Source organism: Ceratotherium simum, chromosome 33 (assembly GCF_057802395.1).
Source record: "Ceratotherium simum simum isolate JZ-2026a chromosome 33, ASM5780239v1, whole genome shotgun sequence".
In the NCBI taxonomy this organism is placed as follows: Eukaryota; Metazoa; Chordata; class Mammalia; order Perissodactyla; family Rhinocerotidae; genus Ceratotherium; species Ceratotherium simum.
Genome location: NC_141932.1, coordinates 25,421,230 through 25,434,394, shown reverse-complemented (window position 1 = coordinate 25,434,394; position 13,165 = coordinate 25,421,230).

Genomic DNA, 13,165 nt, shown 5'->3' with positions numbered 1-13,165 from the left:
GATCAGTGAGCTGGAAGAAAGACTAGAAGAAATTACCCAAGGTGAACAGGTAAAAGAGAAAAGAATTAAAAAGAGTGAGGACAGTCTAAGGGACCTCTGGGACAACATCAAGCACACTAACATCCGTGTTATAGGTGTCCCGGAAGGAGAAGAGCGAGACAAGGGGGCAGAGAATCTATTTCAAGAAATAATAGATGAAAACTTCCCTAACCTAAGGAAGGAAACAGACATCCAGGTACAGGAGGCACAGAGAGCCCCAAACAAGATAAACCCAAAGAGGCCCACACCAAGACACATCATAATCAAAATGTCCAGAATTAAAGATAAAGAGAGAATCCTAAAAGCCGCAAGAGAATGTCAAGTTACATACAAAGGAAACCCCATAAGGCTATCAGCTGACTTCTCTGCAGAAACCTTACAGGCTAGAAGAGAATGGCATGATATATTTAAAGTGCTAAAAGGAAAAAACTTAGAGCCAAGAATACTCTACCCAGCAAGGTTATCATTCAAAATGGAAGGAGAGATCAAAATTTTCCCACATAAGCAAAAATTAAAGGAGTTTGTCACCAAGAAACCAGTGTTACAAGAAATGTTAAAGGGACTGATTTAAGGGGAAAAGAGAAGACCACAAATAGGAAAAATTATCTATTTCCACGATTAGAACGTAATGGATACAAATGCACAAAAAAGAGGTTAGATATGATATCAAAAACATAAAAGGAGGGAGGAGGGGAGTTAAAGAGTACAGCTTTCAGACAGAGGTCAAACTAAAGTGACCATCAATTCTGTATAGAAGAAGTAAGGAACAGAGAAGGACTACTAAAACACTGAGGGAAAAAAAAAAAGTTAAAAAATGGCAGTAAGTACATACTTATCAATAGCTACTTTAAACGTCAATGGACTAAATGCCCCAATTAAAAGGCATAGGGTGGCTGACTGGATAAAAAAACAAGACCCATATATATGCTGCATACAAGAGACACACTTCAGACCTAAAGACACTCACAAACTGAAAGTGAAGGGAGGGAAAAAGATACTCCACGCAAATGGCAATGAAAAGAAAGCTGGGGTAGCAGTACTCATATCAAACAAAATAGACTTTAAAACAAAAACTGTAAAAAGAGACAAAGAAGGGCATTACATAATCATCAAGGGAACAATCCAACAAGAGGATATAACACTTGTAAATATCTATGCACCCAATGTAGGTGCACCTAAATATATAAAGCAATTATTAACAGACATAAAAACAGAAATAGACAGTAACACAATAATAGTAGGGGACTTTAACACTCCACTTACACCAACGGATAGATCATCCAAACAGAAGATCAATAAGGAAACATTGGCCTTAAACGACACCTTAGAACAGATGGACCTAGTAGATATATACAGAGCATTCCATCCAAAAACCGAAGAATACACGTTCTTTTCAAATGCACATGGAACATTCTCCAGGATTGATCACATATTAGGCCACAAAACAAGTCTCCATAAATTTAAGAAGATTGAAATAATACCAAGCATCTTTTCTGACCACAACGGTATGAAACTAGAAATCAACTATAGGAAGAAACTCAGAAAAGCCACAAATACATGGAGATTAAACAAAATGCTACTGAACAACGGCTGGGTTAACGAAGAAATCAAAGAAGAAATCAAAAAATACCTGGAGACAAATGAAAATGAAAATACGACATGCCAGAATTTATGGGATACAGCAAAAGCGGTTCTAAGAGGGAAGTTTATAGCGATACAGGCCTATCTCAACAAACAAGAAAAATCTCAAATAAACAATCTAACAATGCACCTAAAGGAACTGGAAAAAGAAGAACAAACAAAGCCCAAAATCAGTAGAAGAAGGGAAATAATAAAAATCAGAGCAGAAATAAATGAAATAGAGACCAAAAAAACAATAGAAAAAATTAATAAAACCAAGAGCTGGTTCTTTGAAAAGATCAACAAAATAGACAAACCTTTAGCTAGACTCACCAAAAAAAAAAGAGAGAAGGCACAAATAAGTAAAATCAGTAATGAAAGAGGAGAGGTTACAACAGACACCTCAGAAATACAAAAGATTATAAGAGAATACTATGAAAAACTATATGCCAACCAATTCGACAATCTGGAAGAAATGGATAAATTCTTAGAATCATACAACCTTCCAAAACTGGATCAAGAAGAAGTAGAGAATTTGAATAGACCAATCACCAGTAAGGAGATCGAAACAGTAATCAAAAACCTCCCCAAAAATAAAAGTCCAGGACCAGACGGCTTCCCTGGTGAATTCTACCAAACATTCAAAGAAGACTTAATACCTATCCTTCTCAAACTCTTCCAAAAATTGAGGAGGGGGAAGCTCCTAACTCATTTTCCGACGCTGACATTACCCTGATAACAAAACCAGACAAGGACAACACCAAAAAAGAAAATTACAGGCCAATATCACTGATGAACATCGATGCGAAAATCCTCAACAAAATACTAGCAAATCGCATACAACAATACGTTAAAAAGATTATACACCATGATCAAGTGGGATTTATTCCAGGTATGCAGGGATGGTTTAACATTCGCAAATCAATCAACGTAATACACCACATTAATAAAATGAAGAACAAAAATCACATGATCATCTCAATAGATGTAGAGAAAGCATTTGACAAGATCCAGCATCCATTTATGATAAAAACTCTGAATAAAATGGGTATAGAAGGAAAGTACCTCAACATAATAAAGACCATATATGAGAAACCCACAGCTAATATCATCCTCAATGGTGAAAAACTGAAAGCTATCCCTCTAAGAACAGGAACCAGACAAGGATGCCCACTGTCACCACTCCTATTTAACATAGTATTGGAAGTCCTAGCCAGAGCAATCAGGCAAGAGAAAGAAATAAAAGGGATCCAAATTGGAAAGGAAGAAGTGAAACTCTCACTATTTGCAGATGACATGATTTTATATATAGAAAACCCTAAAGAATCCACCAGAAAACTTTTAGAAGTAATAAACGAATATGGTAAAGTTGCAGGATACAAAATCAACATACAAAAATCAGTTGCATTTCTGTACACTAACAACGAAGTAGCAGAAAGAGAAATTAAGAATACCATCCCATTTACAATTGCAACAAAAAGAATAAAATACCTAGGAATAAACTTAACAAAAGAGGTGAAAGATCTGTACACCGAAAACTATAACACATTTCTGAAAGAAATTGAAGAAGACACAAAGAAATGGAAAGATATTCCGTGCTCTTGGATTGGAAGAATTAACATAGTTAAGATGTCCATACTTCCTAAAGCCATCTATAGATTCAATGCAATCCCTATCAAAGTTCCAACAACATTTTTCACAGAAATAGAACAAAGAATCCTAAAATTCATATAGAACAACAAAAGACCCCGAATAGCTAAAGGAATCCTGAGAAAAAAGAACAAAGCTGGAGGTATCACACTCCCTGATTTCAAAATATACTACAAAGCTATAGTAACCAAAACAGCATGGTACTGGCACAAAAACAGACACACAGATCAATGGAATAGAATCGAAAGCCCAGAAATAAACCCACACATCTATGGACAGCTAATCTTTGACAAAGGAGCCAAGAACATACAATGGGGAAAAGAAAGTCTCTTCAACAAATGGTGTTGGGAAAACTGGATAGCCATATGCAAAAAAATGAAAGTAGATCCTTACCTTACACCATACACAAAAATTAACTCCAAATGGATTAAAGACTTGAATGTAAGACCTGAAACTGTGAAAGTTCTAGAAGAAAACATAGGCAGTATGCTCTTCGACATCGGTCTTAGCAACATCTTTTCAAACACCACATCTGACCGGGCAAGAGAAACAATAGAAAAAATAAACAAATGGGACTACATCAAACTAAAAAGCTTCTGCACAGCAAAGGAAACCATCAACAAAACGAAAAGACAACCTAACAATTGGGAGAAGATATTTGCAAACCATACATCTGATAAGGGCTTAATCTCCAAAATATGTAAAGAACACATGCATCTCAACAACAACAAAACTACCAACCCAATTAAAAAATGGGCAAAAGACCTGAACAGACATTTCTCCAAAGAAGATATACAGATGGCCAACAGACACATGAAAAGATGTTCAAAATCACTAACTATCAGGGAAATGCAAATCAAAACTACAATGAGATATCACCTCACGCCCGTCAGAATGGCTATAATTAACAAGACAGGAAACAACATGTGTTGGAGAGGATGTGGAGAGAAGGGAACTCTCATACACTGCTGGTGGGAGTGCAAACTGGTGCAGCCACTATGGAAAACAGTATGGAGATTCCTCAAAAAATCAAGGATAGAACTACCATATGATCCAGCTATTCCACTGTTGGGTATTTACCCAAAGAACTTGAAAACACCAATTTGCAAAGGTACATGCACCCCTGTGTTCATTGCAGCCTTATTCACAATAGCCAAGACTTGGAAGCAACCTAAGTGCCCATCAAGGGACGAATGGATAAAGAAGCTGTGGTATATATACACAATGGAATACTACTCAGCCATAAGAAACGACGAAATCCAGCCATTTGTGACAACATGGATGGACATTGAGGGTATAATGCAAAGTGAAATAAGTCAGAGGGAGAAGGCCAAATACCGTATGATTTCCTTCATTAAGTAGTAGATAATAACAACAATAAACAAACACATAGGGACAGAGATTGGATTGGTGGTTACCAGAGGGGAAGGGAGGAGGGAGGAGGGTGAAAGGGATAATTCGGTGCACGTGTGTGGTGATGGGTTGTAATTAGTATTTTGGTGGTGAACATGATGTAGTCCATGCAGAAATAGAAGTACAATGATGTACACCTGAAATTTTTGCAATGTTATAAACCAATGTTACTGCAATAAACAAAACTCCTACAACTCAACAGCAAAAAAAAAAAAAAACAAATAACCTAATTTAAAGATTTTATTTATTTATTTTTCCCCCAAAGCCCCAGTAGATAGTTGTATGTCGTAGTTGCACATCCTTCTAGTTGCTGTATGTGGGACGCGGCCTCAGCATGGCCGGAGAAGCGGTGTGTCGGTGCTCGCCTGGGATCCGAACCCGGGCCGCCAACAGCGGAGCGCGTGCACTTAACCGCTAAGCCACGGGGCCGGCCCCACAAATAACCTAATTTAAAAATGAGTAATGGAAAAAAAAATGAGTAATGGAATTGAACAGACAATTCTCCAAAGAAGATATAAAAATGGACAACAGGTACATGAAAAGATACTCAACATCATTAATCATCAGGGAAATACAAAACCACAATGAGATATTCCTCACACTCGTTAGGAAGGCCATTTTCAAAAATTAAAAATAAAACAAGAGCCAGCCCTGGTGGCCCAGCGGTTAAAGTTCAGCACATTGCGCTTTGGCGGCCCAGGTTCGGTTCCCCAGGCACAGAACCACACTGCTTGTCTGTCAGTAAGCCATGCTGTGGCGGCAGTTCACATAGAAGAACTAGAACGCACAACTATAAACAACTATATACCGGGGCTTCAAAGGGTCGGGGGGAGGGGGGAGGAGGAAGATTGGCAACAGATGTTGATGAAGGGTGACTCTTCCCCTGCTAAATAAATAAATAAATAAAACAAAAGATAACAAGTGCCAGCATGGATGTGGAGAAATTGGAACGCTTGTGCACTATTGGTGGGAACGTAAACTGGTACAGCCATTTTGGAAAACAGCATAAAGGGTCCTCAAAAAATTAAAAATATGGGCTGGCCCGGTGGCGCAAGCGGTTAAGTGAGTGTGCTCCGCTGCAGTGGCCCAGGGTTCGCCGGTTCAGATCCCAGGCGCGCACCGACGCACCGCTTGGCAAGCCATGCTGTGGTGGTGTCCCATATAAAGTAGAGGAAGATGGGCACGGATGTTAGCCCAGGGCCGGTCTTCCTCAGCAAAAAGAGGAGGATTGGCATTGGATGTTAGCTCAGAGCTGGTCCTCCTCAGAAAAAAAAAAAAAATTAAAAATACAACTGCCATATGCTCCAGCAATCCACTGCTGGGTATTTATCCAAAAAAATTGAAATCAGGATCTCGAAGAGATATTTGCACTCTCTTGTTCATTACAGCATTATTCACAGTAGCCAAGATGTGGGAGCAACCTAAATGTCCATTAATGGGTGAGTGGATAAAGAAAATGTTGTATATACACATACAATAGAATAGTATTCATCATTTAAAAAGAAGGAAATCTTACTATATGCAACAACATGGGTAAATCTTAAGGACATTATGTCAAGTGAAATAAGCCAGTCACAGAAAGACAAATACTGCATGATTCCACTTACATGAGGTGTCTAAAGTAGTTAAAGCCATAGAAGCAGAAAGTAGAATGGTGGTTGCCAGGGGCTGACGGGAGGGGAAATGGGGAGTTGCTGTTCATTGGGTATAAAGTTTCAGTTATGTAAGATGCAAAAGTTCTAGAGATCTACTGTACAATATCGTGTTTATAGTCAACAATACTGTACTTTGAAACTTGTTAAGAATATAGATCTCATGTTATGTGTTTTTCCACTACAATAAAAAATAAGAACCTAATTCTGAAATAATAACATGTTCCCATCAACATGTAATTAGATAAACAAATTTTAGTGCATCAGTACAATGAAATACTACTTGGTAAAAAAAAGAAATGAACTATTGCTGTGCACAACATTTGTTAGACAAAAGGAGATAGTGATACAAGATCACATCCTGCATGATTCCACTTATATGAGAGATATGAAAATGTTTAATATCTTGATTACATGTGTTTATCAGTGTAAAAATTTCTCAAAGCTCATCAAAATGTATGCTAAAATTGGGTGCATTTTATTGTAAATAAATTATATCTGAATAAATTGTTTTAAAGAGACCAGATAGTTACATTACAAAAGAAAAAAAAATGTGCCAGCAAGCACTCCAACACCATCCATAAAGAGGGTAAAATGTGAAGGAGGGTAAGTCAGAATGGAAAGAGACAGCAATTTTAACTATGCTTAAAATACCTTATTTTTTCAAATTTTTTAAAAAATATATGATCATGTTAACACATTGCTATGTCCCTTTCCAGCTCTTGAAAGTATTCCATGAAAGTGAGGGGCCCTAAAGCTTACGCTTTGTTAACTTTATGGTCAAATGTTTCTGTTTTAGAGGCTAAAAGAGAAAGGTAAATGTTTGGGACAAAGAATGGGGTAAGATGGGAATCAATACAAAAGTTTTGAAAGAGATGGTTGAGGAGAAATGTGAAGTAAACTGAGATTATGTATCGTGAATGTATAGAGGAGCCAATCAACCCAGTTTTCTGACTGTCTTGAACAATGCTCCCAGCTCACCTGGAATGGTAGGATTCATCACGAAATGAAGATTGTCCAAGCAAGTATAGTGAGTGTACAAAGAACAGGTACTCATGAGGATATGGCTTAAAAAAGGGTACAGGCTGGTTAGGGAGATAAACGATGTCAGGAAGGATATGATCATGTGTAAAAACAGGGATGGGTTATTGGGAGAGCTGACATTCAGCTGGTTCATTCCAGTATATCTGTTTTTGTTCTCAAAACGTTGAAATGCTTGTACATTTTGACTAGTAATTGCTGCTCCAAGCTTTCCAAGAGTCACACCACCGCCACCTCAGGTATCCTAGTTTCCCAGCTACAGTTACCTGCCAAACCAACTGTTGACTCGTCAACTAACTTTAACAATTGGAACATTGGGGTGTTTCAAGGACTTTGCAACAGGCTTGCTATAGTTGCCTATTGCAAAGCCTGTTGCAAAGTCACTGTAGTTCTAATTTATCACTGCCTGGTCCGGTAAGTCCCATAAAAGGCCATCTCCGGGCACTGCTAAGAAGTTCTCTGGATGCCCAGAGTGCTAGCTAATGTCCCATCCAGGCGACCCCACTCAACTTTGGTGGCATAGCCCAATCTAGGACTTGTCAGAGGACTTCTCTGCTACCTTCCAAGCAGCTCACTGAGTGTTGTGTGCGTTGGCCCATGTCCCTTGGGCCCCTCTAACCAGAGATAGCCTTGATAAAAGTAGGACAGGAAGAAGCACTGGCAGCCCAGTGTACAAATGCCAGCATCGCTGCTGCCCTGTTACACACCCATAGCTGTGGCCACCCACTGCTGATTTTGCCCCCTGGGAGTCACCCTTTCCAATCAAGGTCCAGTCAGGAGATGGAAATTACAAGCAATTGGAACATCCACATTTGTAGGATCTTTTCACTGTGCCCTACATATCTGTTACATACTTTTCTGTATTTTATATCCTTTTGTCTCTCTGTTTACTTATTCTGGATATTTTCCTTTGATCTAAATTACAGTTTACTAATTTTCTCAACAGCTGCACCTAATCTGCTCTTGAATATATTTTTGAATACTTAACTTTAGTTATTGTGTTTTTCAGTCCCAGAAGTCCATTTTCTTCTTTTATACTTTCTAGTTATCTGCTGAAATTATCCATCTTGTCATTTAATTTCTTTAACTTATTAATCACATTTATTTTAAATTTCATGTCTGATAATTTCAGTGTTTAATCTTCTGTGAGTCTGCTTTATTTGTATTTTCTTTTGATTTTTGAAGCCATTATCATTGTCTTTTTGCATGCTTGTTTATTTTTTAATAATTTATGAAACGTTGTGAATGATAAACTACAAAGATAATTTCAGGCCTTGGGTAATATTACATTCTTTTAATAGCCAGAGAGGGAAATAATGTTACTTCTGTCATGCTACCAGGGTAGGAGACTATCACTTTAATAATCCAGTCTGGGTTTGAGTTTGTGTCAGCTTGTTTATTTCTGCTTTACCATATCTCTAGAATGTAGCCCTTTGGGGTCCCGAGTGAAAACCTGGAATGTTTACCAAGCCTTTTCTCATTGTGGGCCTGAACTCCAAATTTGGCCCCTAAGCCCAATGAGACTGCAAACGATCTGCCAGCCTTTCAGCTGCCACTTTAACATTGGCAAATAGCAACGCAGAATGTCAGGCACGCCTCTTTGGATCTCCCTTCTCCCCAGGGTCTGATTGCCTTGATAGCACTCTGATGCCCTCAAACATTTTTTTGTTTCATTTTGTCCAATTTTTCTAGTTGTTCTCAGCTGTAGAGTTGGTTTGATATGACCTAGTCCTCCGCACTGCAACGGAAAGTCTCTTCTTCAAGCTCTTTGATCCATGTGAGTTGAGGCTCTGCCTGGTCAGCTGGGGCAACTACCTCAGCTGCCTGCATACAGGGGCAAATAGAGTTTCATCATAACAGACTCCTTTTACCTTGATGATCTTTAGCTCAGATTTGCCAATAGCCTAGTATTGGGCTTGTTCTGAAGCCCTCCTCACAATTGTGTATCTCCAGCTTACTTAAAGGTCCTTAGGGGTGCTTGACACCTTCTCACTACTCAAAACACACATGTGTGCTGAGGTGCTTTGCTGGCAGACTATGCAGTAGCTTGTTACAATTATAATATCTGGTATCACTTTTTTACCCATAATGCCCACAAATCACCAGATGATGAAACTGAGAGGAAGGATAACCACTTCTCCAAGGTTACATGACCAATGCATAGCAGAGAGAGAATTTGAATCTGTCTGGGTGTAGAGCCTCTGCATGGCTGAATGTATGCATGTAATGCAGAGACAAGCACACTAACAGCCCACATTAACGTGCACAGACATAGAGGCACAGATACACATACGAAAAAATACTACACATTTTTAAAAGGAGACTCGCTAACTGCCAGATAAAGACAGTATGTTGAGCACATAAGTTTACTTTTAATACCTCTAAAAATCGGACAAAAATTAAATTTGACAGAAATTACTATAAAGAGGTTTTTTTAAAGACACAAACCCACAACAACAGAAGCAACAAGAGAGAAGAAAACTGCAACTAAATTTTGGAAGCTGAGAGGCAGAATACAAGGTAACTGTCTCTACAGAAATAGAAAGTTGATTCCTGAGCTGTCAAGTGGAAAGCTAAGACACCACTTTAATTACAACACAAAACCCTCCAAATTGGAAATTGAGAGTGCTGGGTATCTCTTAAAGTAACAGTGAATGCAGGATTAAGTGCAAGTCTAATAGTGACGGTGTAAGATCCCTAAATCCCTTCTCCCACTCCAGGAACCAGGAAAATGCGCTGCCTCTCACCTTACCTCAGAAGAATGGAGTTTTATTCTCTGAGAGGGGAAAACACCAGATGTCTGTATGAAAACACCGGATGTCTGTATTGAGGAACATCAGGCACAAATGAAGGAAATTGCATCACAAACGTGATGGTTAATTTTATGTGTCAGTTTGGCTGGGCTAAGGGATGCCAAGACAGCTGGTGAAACATTATTTCTGAGCATGTCTGTGAGGGTGTTAAGAGGAGAAGAGGTTAGGGCCGGCCCCTTGGCTTAGAGGTTAAGTGCGCACGCTCCACCGCTGGCAGCCCGGGTTCGGATCCCGGGCGCGCACCGACGCACCACTTCTCCGGCCATGCTGGGGCCGCGTCCCACATACAGCAACTAGAAGGATGTGCAGCTATGACGTACAACTATCTACTGGGGCTTTGGGGGGAAAAATAAATAAAAAAATTTTTAAAAAAAGAGAGAAGAGGTTAGCATTTGGGGGTTTTTTTCCCCAGCTTTATTGAGATATAATTAACACATAAATTGTGTAAATTTAAGGTGTACAATGTGATGATTGATACATGTATATATTTCAAAATGTTTACCACAATAAGGTTAGTTAACACATCCTTTACCTCCCATAATTATCATTTTGTAGTTGTTATGGTGAGAACATTAAAGCTCTCACAGAAAGTTTCAAGTATACAATACAGTATTGTTAACTATAATCACCATGCTGTATCTTACATCCCCAGAACTTGTTCATCTTATAACTGAAAGTTTGTACCTTTGACCAACATCTCCCCATTTCCTGCACCCCTCAACCCCTGGCACCAACCATTGTACTCTCTGTTTCTATGAGTTTGGCTTTTTTAGAATCCACATATAAGTGAGATTATACAATATTTGTCTCTCTCGGTCTGACTTATTTCACTTAGCATAATACCCGCAAGGTCCATATATGTTGTTGAAAATGGCAAGATTTACTTCTTTTTATGGATAAATAATATTCATATATATGTACTATATCATTATATATATACAATATGAATATATATATATTACACTTCCTTTATCCATTTATCCACTGACGCACACTTAGGTTGTTTCCATGTCTTGGCTACTGTGAATAATGCTGCAGTAACCATGGGAGTGCATATATCTCTTCAAGAGAGTAATTTCGTCTTCTTTGGATATACACCCAGAATTGGGATTGCTGGGTCATAAGGTAGTTCTATTTTTAATTTCTTGAGGAGCCTCCATATTGTTTTCCATAGTGGCTGCACCAATTTACATTCCCACCCACAGTGCACCAGGGTTCCATTTCCTCCACATCCTCACCAGAATTTGTTATCTCTTGTCTTCTTGATAATAGCCATTCTAACAGCTGTGAGATGATATTTCATTGTGGTTTTGATTTGCATTTCCCTCATGATTAGTCATGTTGAGCACATTTTCATGTACTTGTTGGTCATTTGTATGTCTTCTTTGGAAAATGTTTATCCAGTTCCTATACCCATCTTTTCATTGCATTGTTTGGTTTTCTGCTATTGAGATGTATAAGTTCCTTATATATTTTGTATATTAACTTCTTATCAGATATATAGTTTCTGTAGGTTGCCTTTTCATTTTTTTGTTTGTTTGTTTATTTTGCTGTGCAGAAGGTCTTTAGTTAATGTAGTTTCACATTAATTTTTGCTTCTGTTGCTTTTGCCTTTGTTGTATCCAAAAAGTCATTTCCAAGACCAATGTCAAAGAGCTCTTTCTCTGTTTTCTTTTAGGAGTTTTAGAGTTTCAGATCTTACACTTAAGTGCTTAATACATTTCAAGTTAATTTTTGTGAGTAGTATAAGATAGGGGTCCAATTTCATTCTTTTGCGTGTGGATATCCAGTTTTCCCAGCACCATTTATTGAAGAGACAATCCTTTCCCCATTGACTATTCTTGGCTTCCTTGTCAAACACTAGTTGACCATATATTCAGGAGCTTATTTCTGGGCTCTTTATTCTGTTCCATTGGTCTACCTTTCTGCTTTTATGCCAGCACCATACTGTTTTGATTACTATAGCTTTGTAATATAGTTTGAAATCAGGAAGTGTGATGCCTCCAGCTTTGTTCTTTCTCAAGATTGCTTTGGCTATTCAGGGTTTTTTTGTGGTTCCATATGAATTTGAGGATTGTTTTTTCTATTTCTGTGAAAAATGCTACTGGAATTTTGATATGGATTGCCTTGAATCTATAGATGGCTTTGGGTAGTATAGACATTTTAATAATATTAACTCTTCCAATCAATGAACACAGGATATTTTTCCATTTATTTGTATCTTTCTCAATTTCTTTCATCAATGTCCGACAATTTTCAGTATACAGATATTTCACTTCCTTGGGTAAATTTATTTCTAAGTATTTTATTGTTTTTGGAGCTATTGTAAATGGGATTGTTTTATTTATTTCTTTTTCAGATAGTTCATTGTTAGTGTACAGAACTAATTTTTTGTATGTTGATTTTGCATCCTGCAAAATTCCTGAATTCATTTGTTAAGTTTAACATTTTTTTGGTGGAGTCTATAGGATTTTCTTTATACAAGATCATGTCATCAGCAAACAGAGGCCATTTTACTTCCTCCTTTCCAACTTGGATGCCTTCTATTTCTTCCTTTCTTCCTTTCTTTCCTTCTTCCTTCCTTCCTTCCTTCCTTTCTTTCTCTCTCTTTCCTCCCTCCCTCCCTCCCTTCCTTCCTTCCTTTCTTTCTTTTTTTTCTTAATTACTCTGGCTAGGACTTCCAGTGTTATATTGAATATGAGTGGTGAGAGTGGGCACACTTGTCTTGTTCCTGATCTTAGAGGAAAAGCTTTCAACCTTTCACCATTGAGTACAATGTTAGCTGTGGTATGATGTTTGTCATATAAGGCCTTTATTATGTTGAGGATTGTTCCTTCTGTACAAAATTTGTTGCGAGTTTTTATCATGAAATGATATTGAATTTTATCCTATGCTTTTTCTGCATCTATTAAGATGATCACATGATTTTTATCTTTC